Genomic DNA, 19,876 nt, shown 5'->3' on the forward strand with positions numbered 1-19,876 from the left:
GCTTTTAGGCTCGGGGGGCGGGCGGAAGGGCTATCTTGGCACCCTTCACAGGCTTGATCCACTATCCTCCCCACCCTCCTCCCACTCCCATTCCACCCTCTGCTATTTCATCTGATGTTCAACCTGTATATTTGTAAATTCATCAAATATTGCAAAGATAGCCTAAGCCTCCAGTGATCTCTTCTCCAAAGGGAGTCGTAGTCCAGATAGCATTCCCTCCTGAAACTTCCTACTGCATAGGGGAGTAGAAAGTGTGTGTAACAATACTGTACTCCTTTTTACTGGTAGAGCTGAAGAATTGCCAGCTTTTTTTACTTGCAGGGCTTCTGTGATTTTAATAGAGAAAAAGGTCCTCTTTCTCAGTCTCGTTTCCTGGAAAAGAACTGAAATGTCCTCCTTTTCCATGTGAGCAGTCCCTGCAGGCAGCACATAGCCTCCTTGTAATTAATAAATTAAACGTAATCAATTATATGTAATGTAAGTTTAAATTTAATAATAAGTAATATTGTGTTTAAATTAACCACATGAAATCAATATACGCATGTTTGTAGCTCTTATTTTGTCATGTCCTACATTTTTCTTAGATGTCCTACATTTTGGGGTGCTGTATCCTCTTTTGCAGTTATGACATCTGGGGCTCAATCCATACCCATATTTGGGCTGGCACAAATCCCTTTTGGGAGGAGGAAGCCCCCCTGGAAGCCAGGAAGAAGAGGAGGAGGAAGCCAGGCCGGTGCTCAAAGAAGCGCCGGCCTGCAGAGGCCGACGCAAGCCTCCATGCTGGATTCCTCCTTGCGAGTTGTGTCAGCCCAGCTGTGCTGACGCAATGAAGAAAGGGAGGCAGGGAGGAGGCAGGAGGAAGACGTTCTTAGGCGGGGGGAGGGGGGCGGCCCAAGGGGCAGGCAGGCAGGGAGTAGGAGGCAGGGCTGGGATCCAGCAGTTATTGGACAGCAGTCCAACCCCTGTTCCCAGGGAGAACGGAGCAGCTTCAAGTTGCTCCGCTCTCCTTGGACTTGTGCCACCTCAAGAGGTGGCATAGCATTGGGGCCAGCAGCCTTTACCCCAAAGTAAGGGGAAATGTTTCCCCTTTCCTCTGGCTGAGCTTCTTATGGCCACTATCCTGCACTGGATACAGCACAAGCCTCTTGGCTTGCCTGTTTCAGCGCAGGATAGGATTGCACCCCTGGTCATCTGACATTTGATCCTTGTTGTGTATATGCAGCATGGGGCAGAAATGACTTAAGCTTTTCCCCTGACTTCTTCTCAATGTCAAGAAAAGTAATTCAATACTATTTTTTCCACCAGTGCTTTTCCTGAATTCAGAATTTACATAAGCACTTGCTGCATGTGTGTGTAAGGGAACAGTGAATGAGTTCTCCATTAGAAGATAAAGGTGATTATATGTATCTTAGATGAAGTGAAAAGAAAAATTAAAAGTTTCATCTCAGGCAACCTTTTATGTTATATAGCTGGTATTGGAATTTGCAGGCAGCTAGGAAAAAGATGGCAACTAGACCACTGTTGTTTTGTCTTAGCTCAGTATAGTTCTTGACTTAGTGTAGCTTTCTGTAACAAACTCAGAGAGCTCTTTTTGCTAGCAACTTAAAAAACAATGCCAGGGGTTTTTGCTGAGGATAGTAGGGGAGACCCATGTAGCCATATAGGTAAGTGCCTCTGAAGCAGCTCACTCTGATACTTTCTTAGGACAGGCCTCTCTAAAGTGTTCTGAATATCCTTGACCTGGGTTTTTGCCCAAGCCCTGAGCCCATTAAAAAATGTCCTCAGTGAGCTTGCTGAGCATCCTGGTCTAGCATCCTTGTGCATGTATTGTTAGAGCACAGCAATGACCTTGATGACTTCCTGAACCACTTGGTTGTCTGTTTCACTGTCTGATCATATTGCTAATTAACTGGAAAGCTGATTTCCCGACACACACACCCCTTTATGCTGTGCACGGTATGTGAATACAACCAGGAAACTTTTCCCGTGCCCTGAGGGGTGCCTGAGCGCCACAGCCATGACCTCTGGCTGAGTAGGAGTGAAAGAGTAGCTGCGCAATGGCTTAGCCAGCTTTTTATTTTTGTTAATAGGTTAATTAAAATTCCGCCTTCCTCTTCACCCTATAGTTATACTTCAGTCTTGGAAGGGAGGGCATGTTGGAAGACACAGCTGCAAGGCAACCTTTCCTGGTTTCCATGGGAAGATTGTAAGGGACAGTTCTTAGTGTGCGTGTGTGTACATGGTTACGTATATCAGAGTAAAAAAAATCAAATCTCTAGTTACTTATATTTTAAAAGGTTATCACCCCCCCAATACATGCATGTATACACTTATCTAATGTGACCCCCATCCAGTGTGCCTAAGCATACAAAATAAGATGAGACTTGGAAACTTCTTTTTTCCACCACCTCAAATTCACCACCAAGAATTTGATCCTCATCTAAACCAGGTTTATGACAGAACCCTGCAGCTGATATTTCAAACTCTCACTCAGAGCCCAATCCGTGCCACGGACCACAGTCGCAAACGTGCCATAAGGCACGTTTGCGGGGCTCACTGCCGGGCTCCCTCTGTTGCTAGCCCAGTGACAGCCGGTGCTGGGCTAGCACCAGGTGGTGGCCCAGGTTCTGCGGCTTGGTGGTCTCCCGGACCACGGAACGGGAGGCTGGGGTGTGGACAGGGGTGTGGGGGAGGCGTTCTGGGGAAGGGGGAGGCCGGCGGGCAGGAGGCATGTCAGGGGAAGGGAGAGAGGCGGATCTGCAGAGCTGGGCTCTGCAGGATCCAGGGCGCTCGTGCAGGGCTGAGCGCCCTACAAGAGCGCCTTTAGTTTAGCGCCGACCTTTTGGTCGGTGCTAAAGAGAGTAGCCTAATTGCTGGGCTGCTTCCCTTACTTGGGGGAAGGAGACGAATGTAGGATTTGGCGGGAGCCCTCCTCGGAGCCGCCGAGTCTGGGCGCTGTGGGCAGTTCAGGATTGGGCTGCCACTCAGTCACGCTGATGATGATGATGGGCCAAACTGGTTAGGCCAAACTGGTTGGGCCAAACTTGGCCCTTCTGAAACAACATGAAGGAATTTGGTTCCAAGGTACACAGAAGCATGGCTAGTGAGTGGATGTCACAATCTGAGTTATTGACTTTGTGATATGCACTAAAGTCACACTGAAATAGTTATATCATGGCTTCACTGTGTGTCCAGATTGCAACTGGTTGTCCTGCTATTGTTGAAGGGTGGGGTTGGGTGAGCATAGATGTGATCAGTCACAGTCTAGACATTTTTAGGAGCGGAGCATTCCACACCATCAAACTGGTCTGATTTCCTGGAAATTATTATCCAGGCCTATAAACATTCAGAAAATGTTGTATGCAAAAGAGTTCTTTGTTTTGGAGAGACTAATGGGCCTTATAACCTGCATGGCTCACCTGTCAAGGCTTGGTGATAGTTTTGGCCTCATCTTATTTATTACGTCTAGATTGTCTTCTTTTAGCAGCAGAAAGAACAAGCTGGCAGCTGAAGCCAGGAAAGCAGACCTTTGCAACTTAGAACCCAGAAGGAATTTACAGCAACGCTTCTGCCAGCCTTTCTTTGCACAGAGCCCCCTTTTTGTTAGTATGTTTTGGGTATGAACAAAAATTACAATTAATTCCAATTGTTTTAGAGGGGACAAAAAGAAAACGGCACAGGGAAGTTTGAGTTCCTGTCTGAAATCCATAACAAGCAGAAAACGTATGCACATATTTGAGGAAGCGTGTCCCACTGAATCTTGTAGACATTTCTGAGTAAGCAAACATGGGACTGCATTACACAGCATTGCATAGCACCTTGGCTCTCACAGCTGCTTATGTTTGCTGTTTTTGGTGGAGTTGTCATCCCTCTATCCCACAAAACACAAACACATCCATTTTAGTTGCATGTGCCACTTCCTTACGCAGGAGCTCAGATCATGGCATTGATCATTATGATGAGATATATATCTTATAGTAGGAATTGGCAGCTGAAGGCCCCTGGTTCAAAGCTGGTCCTTTGAAAGTCTCCAGATTGCCAAGCCAGAGATGAAAAAGGGGGTGAAGGAAGTGGGAGCTACAGCAAGGAAACTTTCTTACAGGCCACTTGGTCCACATGTCTGCTTCATTTTCACCCTTGGATCACCCTTTCACCTTGCTCATTGTCTTAATGGACTGTAAACCTAAAGTATGAGATTACTTGAACAGGTCATAAGAAGCAGCAGTTCCAAAGATTCTGAAAATATTGACAGTAGATTGTTTTGTAGTGGATGTTCAATTGTTTCTTTACCTGGGGCAAGCCTCCACGGGGTGGGAGGGGGATTACTCGGACTTGCTCTAGCCATAGTATTGGATCTGGTAAGGGGGTTAGGTTTTGGCAGCTGAATTCCCACTCTATTATGTTGTACAGGATATTATGCTACTTGCTACATCTGTTGCCTATGTAATTAAGGGGAAAATATGGGTTGCACTATCTGGACAAGCCCATAGTCTACACCAGGGGTCTCCAAACCCTGGCCCGGGGGCCAGATGCGGCCCGCAGCAAGCCTCTATCCGGCCCGGGCCAGCCTCTTGTCCCCTGAAAGCCCCTGGCCCACTTTGCTAAACATGACTGGAACTATGCTCTGATTGCATCTGGAGGGTGTTCTAAGGGCCAGAGAGGTTGAATGAATGAGCCCATTCATTCATTTATTCACATTTCTAAGTTCCATCTCTAATTTATTTATATAAATTTTATATTTAAATTTTTTTTCCGGCCCTCAAAACCATGCCGGACATTTGATGCGGCCCTCTGGCCAAAAAGTTTGGAGACTCCTGGTCTACACAAAAGCATGCTTAAGTGCTGGCCTATTCTTGGGTCCCATGCAAATAGAAAATGCAGAGTGGGGTGTACATAGGTTGCTTCTTAGTTTATATATATATTCCTTTTGGCTTGGACAGCTGCTTAATCTATCATCTTGGGCAGGTCTCCTAATACACAAGAAGGAATTTGTGGGGCCCACCCAGTTCCCTTGAAGTGTGTGCATGTTTCCAAACACCTCTTTGGCTAACTGCTGTAGCTCCTACGTGCAAAAATGTATGTAAACCATGTGATCAGTAAAGTCTAGTCTCCTTGCAGAAATGCTGGCACCTATCCCAGTGGGGTGAGGTTTTGGAGAAAGGAGAGATGGCCCTCTGACATACCAGCAAAGAACTGTCCAAAGCATGGGGCTACAACTCTCTCTTGGAAAGGTTATACTGCAAAGGTCAAGATGATGACCCAGTTTTTTATGTTCTGTTGGAAACCTATGCCTAAAGTCTCATATAGTGGATGCAGTGAGCTTAGCTGGATTCCTACCCATTTAGGATTAGGTATTCAATAGAACTGCAGGTGATACTAGAGGCAGGGAATGGAAGTAAGTAATGGAAATAAACAGCTTGAATAAGAGAATTACAGGTTTATAATATAACAAGTAAGAACACACTACTCTTAGAATTAACTGGTGTTTAACACCAAGTTCAATAATCTACATTTTAAACACTGGTTATTTGAAATAGCAGTTTTGTTTCGCTTGCTCTGTGTTTTAGAATAACTTGCAATTCTTAGTGATGCCCCTAAGGAACAAAATAGCTCCCTGCATTATTCTTGCCAGCTGCTTTGATGTTTGCAGTCACAGGGGCAATGGACATGGAGCACATTACATTTTCTGCTCCTTTTCCAAATTACACTTCACTGAAAAAAAAAAAATCTTTGCTCATAAGCTCCAGTTTGTTTTCCATATAGCTTCTCAATGGCTTGGGAAACAAGCAATACCAGATACATGTTCTGGCAAGGCAGTAAATGATCTCCCAGCAGTATGTTCTTGGTGCACCAGTAACTCGTTTCATTAAAATGGCATATGGTTTCAGTTGGCCTTAATTGCTTCCCCCCTTTGGCTCTCTAAATGGAACACTTGGTTTGTATGTTCCTTGGTCTAAGGACCTGTGAGCAAGTGCATCCCCCTCATCAGACTAACCTCCCCCTCAGTTGCTTTGTTCTTTTCCATAAAAAAGCCCACCTTGTTTTGGTGGTAGATGAGTGAACGGGAGAAAAAAAAAATCAGGTTAGATTTGTATAACATCTGATTCAAGCATGCAGGGATCCACATAGCAGATCTCATAGGCCTACTACATCATAGTGGAATTTACGTGGAAGATCATTTGGTTGAAAGCAAACTTAGCGTAAACCCTAAAATCCCCCTACACAAACATTTCCATGAAATGACAAAGCATGTCAAGAGCACTGTATGCATAAAAGACAACATATATTCTCAAATTTGTTTCTCAATCTGACCTAGTGGCAGATCCAAATATTGGAATGGAAGAACTTGAATATCTCAACTGTGTATCGGATCCACACTGATTGTCCTGACATTATGAAGTTAGTCAGTATAAAGATGAGAAGAAAAGGTCAGAAGATCCTGGGAGCTTTATAAGGCACATCTTTCATATTTGTCTGACCTTTCCAGCTTTACAAAGCAGCAAGTCTTTGGTCATTTCTGGTAGAATACAAATAGGCACATGCCCTATGAGAAGTGGAGGTCACCCTTTGAAGTGCCAACTTTCTCTTAATACGACTGAATGCCAACACAGTCTGCCAATTATCTAGATCCTTCTGAGTAACCGAGTACAGAATGTGTTTTGTCTGAATCTGTATTGTCATCCCTGAAGTTTAAAATACAGAAATCATTTTGCTTTCCTGAGAACTTTCTCAGACAATGAACACTTGTACCACTTAGCCCAAATAACATTTTTGCTCATGCCTGTCTGGTTACTACTACAGCCAGTACAGGATACATGGAAGACACAAGTTGGAAATCTCTTAACTAATAACACATGCTTCACTGTTAACTGCTCAGGCAGCTGCCTCATGTATGCTGTTTTCCTAAGGAGATTCTATATCTTTCGTATTCTCTTTAGAATGAAGAAAGGTTTCCTTGGAGCTGATAACAAGACCTCACACATTCATCATAGAGCTTTCCTCCTTCCTCTATCTCTGCTGTGTGTGTTTCACAAGGTATTTACTACAAATACCTCTCTTTGGTTCCACTATTGGCAAACCACATGTGGAAAACCGAAGTAAGCAAACAGTTTAGGGAGGATCTACTAAAGACATCAGTCAGTGGATGGGTTTACACTTTACCAGCCCAATCCTAAATAAAGGCTGCTTGCAGGGCACAGCAACACCAACATAGGCTCTGCTGCATCCTGCAGGTGGCCAGAGACCATGCAGGGGCAGAGGTAGCTGAGTTTGGCGGTGATCCTCCTGCAGCAGTGGTTCAAATATGGCTGCCATATGGTGATTTACAACAGCAGATCTGAGTTCCACTGTCATAAATGCCCAGTCAGGATCAGGCTGCTAGATAGTAAAGTGGTAATTGTACCTAGCATTCATTTGTGTGAAACAGTTGTCATGGAAAGAGGTAGATATGGTAGATAAAGTTGCTACTTCTGATTGAAGCCATTCCTGGAAATTTTCCTCCCAACATGACATAGGGTGCAATCCTAACCAACTTTCCAGCATCAAGGTAAGGACAACGCAGCTCTGAGGTAAGGGAACAAACATTCTCTTGCCTTGTGGAGGCCTCCATGACTGCCCCCCAACTGCAGAATTCAGCACATGTGCCACTGGCACAACTGTGTCAGAACTGGAAACTTGGTTAGAATTTGGGCCATGATGTAATCAACAAAGCAAGCCCTATTAACATCTCTAGAATTGCTTTCAGTAGTTATCTAGAGACTGATGCCGATTCCTCGGTTGCGCCAGATCCTATCCTTGTTCCCTCTCCCTTAGCTGCCTCTGTTTTGCACCCACAAAATGGTGGGCACAGATCTGAAAAGGCCCATGCAGGCAGCAGAGGCTTGCTCCAGGGTAAGGAAAGTTCCTTTACCTTGAGGAGACTTCTGCGAATGCCCCCACCACCATAGGATGCAGCATGCACTCTGTCAACTATGGCTGCATCTTTGGCGGGGAGGGGTAGTTACGGTTGGGCTGAAAATATTTCTTCCCCCAGCACCATTGCATAGATCAGCAATTTTCAACCTTTTTCATCTCACGGCACACTTGACAAGGCACTAAAATTTTCAAGGCACACCATCAGGTTTTTGACAATTGACAAGGCACACCATGCTGCCAGTGGGGGCCTCACATCCCTATTGGCCCTACTAAAAAATGACCTTCCCTCAAATTCCTGTGGCACGCCTGTGGACCACTCGCGGCACACCAGTGTGCCACAGCACAGTAGTTGAAAATGGCTGGCATAGATCAAATTTGGTGCCCTTGAAATTTGAAAAACAATTAGAACATTGGGAGATCCAATCACAGTTCCTATTTTAATATGTAACGGCTCTAAGAGGTAAACCTATTTACAGCTAACCAGTTTTCCAGCCCTGATGCAGCTGCAATGGAGCCCAGAGGTAAGGGAACAAAAGGTTCCATACTTTGAAGAGGCTTCCATGACGGCCCCCCCCCCCCACTGCAGAATTCAGCACACATCTCCTTGGCATGGCTGCATCAGCACTGGAAAGCTGGTTAAATTGGACTGTTAGTCTTTGCTATTATTTAAAATGATGGTGTGCTGGAAACAATGTGCCAGTGGATTCAGTGTTTCAAGCATATCTCCTCCACAAGCAGAGTATTTGCTTATTTGCATTTACATTCTCAATGTGAAGTGTTGGGGAGCAGAACAGTGTTGGCAGTGGAGAAATGGAGTGTAGTGGAGTGCTGGCATGCTTATGATGTTGGCTAACCATGGAGAGTCTCTATGGTTTGATAATATCTGCACTGTGCTAAGGCTTTTATGTAAATCTATAGCATAACTGCATTTGGAAGTCTTTTGTTCAGGATATCTTACAGCTGGGAAAGTGCCAAAAAGAACAACCAAAATGATCAAGGGAGTGAAGCACTTACCCTGCGAGGAAAGTGAAAGTGTTGCGAGGGGGGTGGGTTAGTTAAGCATTGTAAAAAAGACTTACAAAGGGACAAAACAGGAGAAAGTGGATAACTTGGGGTCATCAGTGAAACTGGTTGGCAATAGATATAGCACAGACATAAGAAAGCACTTTTTTATACAATGCATAATTATCAAATATGGTGGTAGCCAGATGGCTTGGACTGGGGAAAAGAAACGTATATAGATTCCAGAACAGCTATTTGCTAAAATGAACTTCCAGGTTCGGAAGCAGTGCACCTTCTGAATAGGAGTTGCTGGAGAACAAATAATGTGAGAATGGTGCAACTATCATGTTCCGTCTGTGGGTGTCCCAGAAGTATCTGGCTGGTTACTTCTGGAAACAGGATGTGAAACAAAAGGCTGAATGTCTTCGAGTAAAGATGAAAGTTGCAGCCTGATCAAAGGCTTTTCATGCATACACGATCCAGCAGGAAACAAAAAATTAATGTCAAAATTATAACCTATCCAGGAAGCTCAACATTGTGTTAGATTAACATAAGAACAGGTGTCCTTACACCACGGCTTTCTGAGACTCTGATACAAATCTGTAGCTACAAAAGTGAGGTCACAAATCACTGGGCAGAATCTCTAAAGTAGGCAAGAGTGTCACACATTTGGCATTTCTTGACTTTTGAGTGTTAACCAGTCCTGATGACCAAGTCCACGCAGCCACAGTTTGCAGGCAGAAGGGGACAGTGCCAAATAGACTAGAATAGGTTGCTTACAAAAAAGCAACATCTATATTAATTTATTTTGTTTAAGTTGTATGTTGGATTTCCAGATTCTACTTGGATGGAGTTGTTGGATTCCAAGGCAATATGGCACTGAGGGACATATTGATCAGTTTTGTGTACTCCACCACCATAGTGCTTCTGTGGTTCCTCTAGAGTGGACAGTGACTGACTGGTAGCAAGTCTATCCTCAGTTCTCCAAGCCTATTCCTTGAAATCTGCAGTGCAGCACACATTCCAGCATAGCTACAATAGCAACTTGGTTAAGGGTTTGTGTGTGTGTGTGTGGGGGGGGGGGGGAAGAGTGTATATCCATCCTACTGTGCTCTGCACTGCTGCAAGAACCAGAATGGATCCCTCACAGATACCAAGGCCCCACCTGTACTATGTTTACACATTTCAGATTACAGTGTGTATCTGGTACCATGTATTTCAGACCAGGGAAGAGGAACTTGCCACCACTCATACGTAGCACATTAAAATAAGGCTTCCTGAAACACTGGGGAATCATACACATTTTTGTGTATTTTTGTTTTATTAGTGGCAGGGTGTTATCTCTCTTGAAATACTGGTTACTGCCCAAGACAATCCCTGGCACAAAGCAGGTCTGTGACTTCTCTGCCCTTCAAGGAGTAACACTCTCAAAGCAGAGGGTTCTGTGGAATAAGGGTGCTCCCATCAAAGAGACAGCTCTCCTTTTGGTAACTGGGATCCCCATTTCAATACTTCTCATCTATTCAGTTCACTTGGCATGAGTTCTTGGCCTACTTGCAAAAAACCAGTGGGGTCTATATGGTCTGCAAGCCTGGTTTCTTGCATTTCAGCAATGCGTAAGGAAAAGGTGTGCTTGCATTTTCCCATGACATCTCCCATACTTCCCACTGGACAATATAGGAAACTGTCTAGTGAGCCTTAATACACATGCATATGATTGCCATCTGACAAATCGTAAGACAACGTATCAGAATTATCGTCATGATGGATGATGTTCTCAGCAATGTCTTAAACTCATTTTTTTGTGAATGGCCAATTGGATTTTCAAAGGTTTCTTTCTGTATGACCTTCAGTGATTCAAAAAACGTTGCCCAACAGTAACCTTTTTTAAGTTGGCTTTTAAAACCGTGTTGTGTGAGCATCCTGTGTTAGATGTTTTAGCTTACACCTTCTCTGCAGAAGTGGCATTCTGTGTCTGGAAAGTACACAGCTCTTAACCCTGCCAGTGCATGTATGTAGGACTGGGCCATTAATCTTACTGACAACTAAAGACATTATCTGTTCAACTTTGAACAAAAGAATCCTTGTCACTTGAAGAATTCATCCACCTCCCAGCTGTGCAAATGATATTAAGCGTCACTGCACATCATTCTGCTTCTCTCATATCCTGGCTTGGTCTCCTGCTCAACCTTGCAAGTGGAATTCCCCTTTGCAATTTCCACATAGCCATGAAATCAACTCAGTGCTAAGGGCCAGTTTCTTCGTGTCTAAAATCTAAATTGCACCTAAAAAGCAAGAGGCATGGCAAGATTACACTCCACAGGGAATGGATAAGACAACTAATTCCAATGGGAAAACTGCTATCTGAATGTAATTTCTGCCTCCCATTGTGGGTTGATTTTGGGTCATTCTTTGTGTGTGTATGTCTCTCTGTATATATAAAGATTGAAAACTTCATCTCCACAGCTAGTTCTAGTTCTTTATGTGTTGGTTCTGTAATATTCTTGAAGGCAGTTCCCTTGGAAGGCAAGAGAATACTCAAATACTAAGGGAAAGGCTAAGGAACAGCCAGAAAGAGCAATATAAAAGTGCTTTTGTAACTTCCTAGGTCATGGTATGTTACTTGTTCCCTTGCCTATATGACCCTTCTAAAGATTAATTGTGAAGAGGAGGAAGGCCAAGGACACAGACCTGGCAGAGACAGGATAACCGCATTGCCTTCTTTCAGCCAGCACCTATAGTGCCTGTTCTTCAGCTATCCTGTGATGAGTTTTTTTTTTTTTTTCTGGAACAGCATGACAAGCAGTAACTAATCTATTCTAATTATTCCTGCCATTCTTTGCTGAAAAAACCTGTTGAATTCCTTCCTGCCAAACAGCTGTTAAAGGCATAACAGTTCTACCAGAAAAAGGGGACAACCTTATGGGGAATCACTACCATCATGGTATGCCTACTTTGGCTGCAACTGGGACTGACTCCTTTGGCATCCACAGTGGTCACATGGAGCCAGCTGCCCCTACAGTAGCTGCCTGCAGGTGGCCAGCAAATGTTGTCACTACAAGATGACAGCTGCTTGGCCCTATACCAGTTTCTGATTTTGCTTTTTCAGTTTATTTGGACAGGAGTCCTTCATGGATAAGAATTCATGTTTACATGGAAATACTGTTACTCGAGCACCAGGGACTGTCAGACTGTAAGCCAAAATAAAAAATAAAAGCATTTTTGTCAGACCCTAAAATGTTCAATGGTGGAGATGTTGTCTCTGCTCACCTGCAGCATATGTGCATAGGAAAGACTTAGCATGTTTTGGTTGTTCTTGCAGGATCCACTTCACAAGATCGGATGCAAGGACTAAGCTATTAGGTGTACTATTCCTAATCACTATATTTATCCACTATTTCAAAACAGCAAGCAGGACTGCAAAGATATATAGTACACATGCTTCAGTTCTTTTGGCATCCATGCTTTAAATCTCTCTCAGGAGAGCTGACCCAGACAGTCAGCCCAAAAGGTTTCTGAAAAACTGTTAATTCCCAAATCGAAATAAAATGCTTCCTTTTTTTTATATGTGCAAGCCTATGGAAAATTTGCAGTTTTTGAAATGTAAATAACTGAAGCGATAGACTTCAATGACAATCAGTTATTTAAGAGCTGGCCTGTTGTTTTTGGACCATGGCTCAGCTGCCATGGTTATCTTATCAGAGATTTATATGCCTATCCAAATTAATATTACATAAATAATTACAAATCATTCGTGAGACCTTGCCAGCTGCTCTGATCCCACAAAATGACTCAACCCAAAACCCCAAAGTACTCCGCAACATTCTTCACTGAGTGTTTTCATAGGCACCACTTCAAAGTGGCTGCGGTTTAAAAATATTCTGCTATTTTGGTGTCCACTTGTGTGGGATAAAATTTCCCATCGGTAATAGTAGGTCTGTAATAGGACTCCAGGGAAAGGGAGAGAGTTAAGGAGAGTATTCGAGGCGTTTTTCTGCTGCTTAGCATGCAGTTAACAGCTTTTAGGAACCTTTATCTTTCCTTAAGGTAATTCTGGCTAACTGAATTTTGGCAGAAAACACACTGTGGATTGAAAACTCAACTGATAGAATTTGGAGGATCAGATTTTATATTTGATTAAGTATGCTTTCTCTGATGAAAATCCTTTCTAGAAAAGAAACTATTCCCTAGACCAGTGGTTCTCGAACTGTGGGTTGGGACCCACTTGGTGGGTTGTGATCCGATTTCCGGTGGGTCGCGAGAAGCTGGTGGCAGCCATCTTGGAAAATGGCAAAAGACCTAGGTGGCACCATTTTGGAAGTGGGCAAAGCCTGGGTGTTGCCATTTTAAGCTTCCCAGCACTGAGATGTAATTAAGAGCGGCTTGCACATGTGCAAAGAAAGCAGTGTGCTGCTTTTCTCCAGAATGTGTGCTGCTGCCTTCCAGCTGGACCTCCCTCTGCACTTGGAGACTTCCCTCAGGGGGGCCAGTCGCGGAGTGCAGGCTTGGATTGAAGGCAAAGAATTATGTGGACAAGCCAGCCAGGCTTCTCCCCACCAACCTTTGTCAGCTTGGCTGCCTTGATGGGACGGGCTGCGTTGGGGTTGCAAGACATAGCGGCTCCCCCCCCTGCAGCTGGACTGGGCTGGAGAGTGTAGGCGGAGACCTGAACACAGGGCTTGGGTGAATAGAGGCAGACCCGTGCGATCTCCCCTCTTGTGAGCCTGCCTTGAAAGCAGCATTGCCGCCGCCGCCACCCCACTGCTGTTCTTGTCCTCTGCATCACAACCTCTCTCCCTTTCTGAAATCGCCTGGAAGCCACGATCCTTTCCTGCCCTGGCTAGTACGTCCTCTCTTTATATCTTTGCTGGGGTGAGGGGGGATCCCTGGTTGCCTGGCTGCCAAGAGAGCACCCAGGACGTGGGGGAGGAGGAAGAGCAAGCCTGGCTTGTGGGGGGGGGGAGCACCCAGGGAGAATGCTGCTCCCCTAGCTGCTTCTCTGATGTGCACCCCTCCCCTCTTCTTACTTCTCTCTTAGGCTGCAATTCTGTCTACTCTTACCTGGGAGTAAGCCCCATTGCCAATAATGGGAGTCAATTCTGAGTAGATGTGCTTAGGCTTGGGGGAGATAAGGGGAAGCGTCCCTGCTTATCTTTCTTCTGAGGGGGATAACTACTGTTTTTATTTCCTTTATTTACAAAAGCTCAAGCTACTTCTTGTTTTGAAGTGCATGAGTAAGGTGCACTTGTTTCTGGCTAGTGCTGAGCACAGTATCAATAACCACATCAATGTTTGTTAGTTTCAAGTGCAATACAAGAAGTAGCTTGAGATTTTGTAAATAAAGACAAATAAAAACAGTAGTAAATAAATACACAAATATTTTGTTCCAGATGTTTTATTTTTTGCTTGATAGCAATGGTAGCGAGGGCAGGGAGAATTGGAAGAAGCTTCTGAGCTGGAATACTGTCTCTTGTCATTTACAGTTTGAGTTTCTAGAAAAGAACTTCTTGCTTGATGACATCACTTCCGGCTCTGACATCACAGTGATGGCACTTCCTGTTTGATGATGTCATTTCTGGCTATGACATCACTTCCAGGTTGCTGACATCACTTCTGGTGGGTCCCAGACAGATTGTCATTCTCAGAAGTGGGTCCCGGGCTAAAAAGGGTGAGAACCACTGCCCTAGACCCATCCCACATGGCTGGTGGGTCACAAGCTATGCAGATCTGCCCTTAAGCACATTCATGTTCAGACCACAAGTCTTAGGGTTGTGGTGTAAATTACTTAAAGACCTGTATTTACATAAATTGTTGACTATACAGAAAGACTCAAAAGCTGTGCAAACGTATTACAGCTGCACCTCTTGTTGCCATGGTACAAGATATAAAAATGGAGTTTGGAGGACCATTTTGTATACGTTTATATCCATTGGCAGAGAAACTGGCAGTGCCACACTTCTCAAGGTTGCTTTGTGTGAATGAGGGAGAGTGCTTGGAATATTTCCAAAACAACAGGTGATTAGTTTACCAAGGAAAATGGTGCCAACATGTCCACAGCTATCTGCTAAAAAATTGCAAAAAGTTTCAAATAATAAAGTATTTTTGGTGTTTAAATACCATGTGTAAATGCAAGGCAGTCATTTCCCACTAACCACTCAGTTAAGAATAGTTCCGCTGACATCAATGGAACTCTGGATTAAGTGGTTTGTGGATTCCAGTTTTAACCATTTCCAGCCACAGTCTGAAGATGCACTTTGGCTGTGGCCTTCAAAACCAGCAACTATCATGGCCATTCCTCATACAATTTTCTATTTCTGGTAGGTGAGACAGTGCCAGCCAGCTCCATATGAGACACTACCCTTAAGCATTTACTATCAGAGTGCAAATAAAAGGCCTTGTTCCTTCATGCTGTTATGTGCCACCAACAGTTCAGCATCACTAGGTAACTAGTACTAATAAAAGTTTGATAAAATTATTCAGTTATGCCCCATGCTAACATCACCTACACACCATTCTACTATTTATTCTGCCACTTACCCAGAAAAGAAGCAGAAACAAACAAAGCAGTCCCTTATTTAATCAGGGACTCTTTAATTTGATTTCACCTACATTGGTGCTTTTTTGTATTCAGAGTTTTTAAAAGCACTATATATTACAATGATGTATGTGTGTTCGTGCATGTTTTAAATAGGCTTCCTTACTTTCATATGAAAAAGCACTTCTGTGCTTTTTCTGCTGCTTAACATGCGGCAGAAGGAAAATTTTTGGCATGCACAACTTCTTTTGCCCCATGAACCCCAGGTCACTGTCCCTGCAGAAGTTTTTCCCTTCTTTGCAATTTTTAACAAAACAGAAGGCCTGTTCTATATTGTGCCTGGCACTTGAAACGAAGAAGAGACATAAATTCTCCAAATACTCTGGATAATATAAGAAGATACTGTTTTTAATTCATTTCTTTCTCTCTATTAGTCCTGCTTTTGGCATGAGAATCCCTGTTGCTACTTAGAAAACAAAGTTGAAGATCTGAGAAAATACCAGGATACTGTGCCATCCACAACAGCATTGAGAGACCCCCAGTACAAAGCAGTCTAAAATGGGAAGCCAGCTCCAACAGTTGCAGTGGGACTGGCTTGTGCCCAAGCAGTCAGCACCCTGGATTGATAAGACATGCTGCAGGATAATTAGATATGGATGGAACCTGCTGTTACCACATTACCAAGCACAATGCTGGGAACAGCAGGTAGAATGGTGATAGGGTGACCAGTTCATTCCTGTGAAAACCACAGCCTGCTTTGGTGACCTTGGACACTCCTTTAAGGAACACACTGTATGAGCTTTTGAGGAATTGTCCACTGATAGCAGTATTCACTGGATGAGTTTTTCCCAAACCATGGGTCACAACTCATTGGTGTCTCATGACCTGATGACCTGGTAAGTCATGACATGATGCACAGTGTTGCACCACAAAACCATTCCTAGGAACCTCTGGAGAATGTTTCTGGTTTGTGCCAGGCCCACAACCCACTCCATTGGCCTCCGTGGATCTCAGAATCCCTTGAGGAAGCAACCAGAAACAATTTCTGATTTACTTCTGTTTTGCGCCTGCAACTTCCAATTTACTTTTGGTTTGCTTTCATGGGCATTCTGGGGCCCACAGAGGCCAATGGAGAGGGTTATGGGCCTGGCACAACCCGCAAGCAGCCTCTGGAGACTCCTAGGAAAGCTTTGCTGTGCAATATTGAGCATTGGGTTGTGATCCACCGTGGAAGACAAGGTGGGTCGTAATGCTAAAAAGTTTAAGAACTGCAGCATTGGATACTTGAAACAGTAGTAATTAGGGTTCTAGGGGATTGAAGTTTCCCCAAAGTATGTGATGATACATTGTGCAATTTCTATGGTGGGTGTAGATTGCACTATCCGCACACCACCCAAATGAAAATGCAACAAAATCTATCATGTGTTAAACAACACAGTACACACAGGCACAAACACTTTCTGCCATTGCTGGTGGGAGGCAGAAGCACAATATAAAATCTCCATACCTAAATCTCTAGATGTTGTGGCAAACTCATTCTTTAAGTTGGAAAGAATAAGCAAGCATATTGCTTATTGAGGCATACTGAGACAACAGCATCTTAAAGCTTCTTTGTTTAATATATTGATAATCTAATAAGCAAATGCTCTCCTATGGTCCAATCCTATTCTTGGCTGGCCTGCTGCAGGGCACAGTGGTGCCAATGCAGCATCCACTGCATCTTGCCAGCCGGGGACGATGGAGTGATGTAAACAAAAACCTTACCACACCATGGTTCACAATGGGTCTATTTGGATCTCTGCCACTTCTTTGGCTGGTGGAAATCTGAGTGGACCTGAGGGGGCATGGTGAGGTTGGGCAGGGGGCTTAGATATCAGCAGTGCAATTGCTGCTTATAAATGTCCCCTTGCTCTCCCCTAATTTGCCTCCTGGATGCCCTAATCCCTGACCCAATTCTCCCCCTCCTGCCCACAGCCCACCCCCCATGCCAACACCACTCCTTCAGTGGTGGCTGGGTGCTACAGTGGCATGCAACAGCAGCAGTGATAGAGTGGATCTTCCACTGACAGAACACTTATTTGTCAGTGGAAGGAGCCCAAGAGATTAGGCCGCTACTCAATAAATGTTGCTAAAATAACAGGTGTATCCTACAGGTGTTTGCAACAATGGAACAACTGTTTTCTTGTCGCAAAATGCCCTGCAATGGCACGTCATGCACCTGTTGCTGGGCCAGTCTGAGCTGCTACAGACCTTGGACTGTGCCAGGACAGGGGCATTTCATGGCAGGGTCATTTCATGGGAGGGGAGGGTAAGTGGAGTTTCAGAGTAGTTTGGGGAGCAGATTGGGGAAGAGGGGGTTGGATCCCAGTGGCCAAGATCCTATATAAGCCCAGCCTATTTATACACTGATTTTTTATACACGGATTTGACTCAACACGAATGGCCACTGCAAATGAGAAGCAATGTGCTGACTCCTGGAGAAGGGGAAAAATGCATCCCTTTAAAATCAGTTTAAAAAACTGAACAGTCCTTTAACAATAGCCTCCTTAATGAGAGAGAGAGAAAGAGGGCAGCTGGCTGACAATCCATCAATCCTTCTCTCCCAGCAGACCCCTCCCTTGCCCCTGAGCACGTGAAAGAAAGGTGATCACTTTGCATTGGTGAAGAGAGGGGCTGAGTGAAGCTCTTGGGGGAGACTGATTGATGGATTGTCTTCTTAATGACTCTTATCTTGCATTGCAAAAGTCAGCAAGGCTGTTTTTCAATCACCGGAGCAAAGAAACTTTGTTTCTTAAATTGATTTGCGATAGTGCGTTTTTTGCCATCCACATGAGTGCTTGAAACGGAACCCATGTGAATAATGAGGCTCAGCCTGTGCTTTCTCTTTTGCTTGGTCCCTCCCTTTTTTCTCTTCAGATGCTCGCCAGCTATAAGCTGGCATAGGTCCAAGGAAACTCATAGGCCATCAGGATGCCTATGCAGGGAAAATATTTTTCCTTACCTCTTGCAGGCCTCCTGATCGCTCTCTTACCATGGCATGAAGTGGTGCCTCCATGGCAAGGCTGCATGCTTCAGTGTGAAAGGGGAAAGGATTGGGCTGTAAATTAATCATTTTCTTTTCAGTCTAAATATACTGTATTGCTCATGGCCAGTATAGCACTGGGAAACTGTTGGTGGGATGTTCAGTGGTAGGTAGTTCTAAAAGCAGTGAATCTTCCTTGGCAAACAAACTTCACAATTATTTCCTTTTTGTCAGAAAAGGTCACAAGCTTGCATTCTAGCCAGAGCAAATTTTAACTGCATTCTCTGCTCCCCTTGGATAAATATTTTTAAACAATTAAAATCTGGATCATTTCAATTGAGCTAATCTTGGAACAATAAAACCTTGGGAGAATCTTAGCAGGAGAGAAAAAATTACCCAAACATTTTCTTACTCTTTATGAAAGTTCCAATGTAGTCCTCTCCTCATGGCTACCTTGCCTAAACTGTACATTTCTGTTTAGTGGTGTTGTCTTATGTGCCTTTTCAGAAGAACATTTAAAGGATGTGCAACCTCCCTCCCCCCCAGAAATGCCACTAGCCTTAAAGATACTTATTAAACTCCTCAGACATCCTAACTGAATATGACCCTCAAAATATGCCTCACAGGGCCCAATCTTACACACACCCCTCACCAATGTAGGCACACCAAAACGGCTTACACTGCATTCTGTGGGAGGTCAGTCTGGAACATTTCCTCTGGGTTAGCCTCTACAGCATGGAGGGGTCTACCCAGAACTGCACTGTGCAGGTCCACAGGGACCCAGGCCATAGGAAGGGGTCTGGGAAGGGACCTGCCACTGAAACCACCCCTTCCCAGAGCCGATCCATTCTGTCCCTGCCCCATTCCGCCTTCCTCCCACTCCGTCCTGGATCTTCCATTGACATACCTGTGTTGACAGGTCCCAACAGAGCCACTGCCGCATGCAGCATGGCTACAGCTTTTCTAATGGCACTCTGATAGTGCGCACCTCAGGGCACTGTTGGAGTGTTTTTTGCGACTGCCGTAAGGCAGTTAGTGCTGGCAGAATGCTTGTTCCACCAGCGTTAGAGCCCAATAGGATTGAGCTGACAGTTACATTTGAGGTGTAATTAGGTGCGAACTCTAATTAAAGTCATTTGTTCAGTAAGAGCATTAGTTCACAGACTAACTGGCGGCCCAGAGAATGTTTTTGTAGAGGAGGAAGTACTCTTTGTTTTCCAGCAGCGAACAGGTGCCCACCTCATCCATTCAGTAGGGCTGAGTTTGCCTTTCTCTGGTAAGTGAGCCTTAGAGAAGCCAGGTAGCAAACAAGACCTGCTGAGGGAAGATATTATGTGAATGAAGAAATTATTAAATACATCCATGACATTTTGGGTGATCCTATCTCGGTATATTCATTTGCT

At 44.4% G+C, this 19,876-nt stretch overlaps 2 protein-coding genes across 4 annotated transcripts in view; one reads left to right on the top strand and one right to left on the bottom strand.

Annotated features, from left to right (window-relative positions):
- Nucleotides 1-19,876, bottom strand: part of SYN3 (synapsin III) — a 195,992-nt gene that overhangs the window by 118,450 nt on the left and 57,666 nt on the right. The gene's annotated exons all lie outside the window — the stretch shown is intronic.
- Nucleotides 1-19,876, top strand: part of TIMP3 (TIMP metallopeptidase inhibitor 3) — a 60,294-nt gene that overhangs the window by 27,568 nt on the left and 12,850 nt on the right. The gene's annotated exons all lie outside the window — the stretch shown is intronic.

The sequence above is a fragment of the Tiliqua scincoides genome, chromosome 7 (genome assembly GCF_035046505.1).
Source record: "Tiliqua scincoides isolate rTilSci1 chromosome 7, rTilSci1.hap2, whole genome shotgun sequence".
Lineage (NCBI taxonomy): Eukaryota > Metazoa > Chordata > Lepidosauria > Squamata > Scincidae > Tiliqua > Tiliqua scincoides.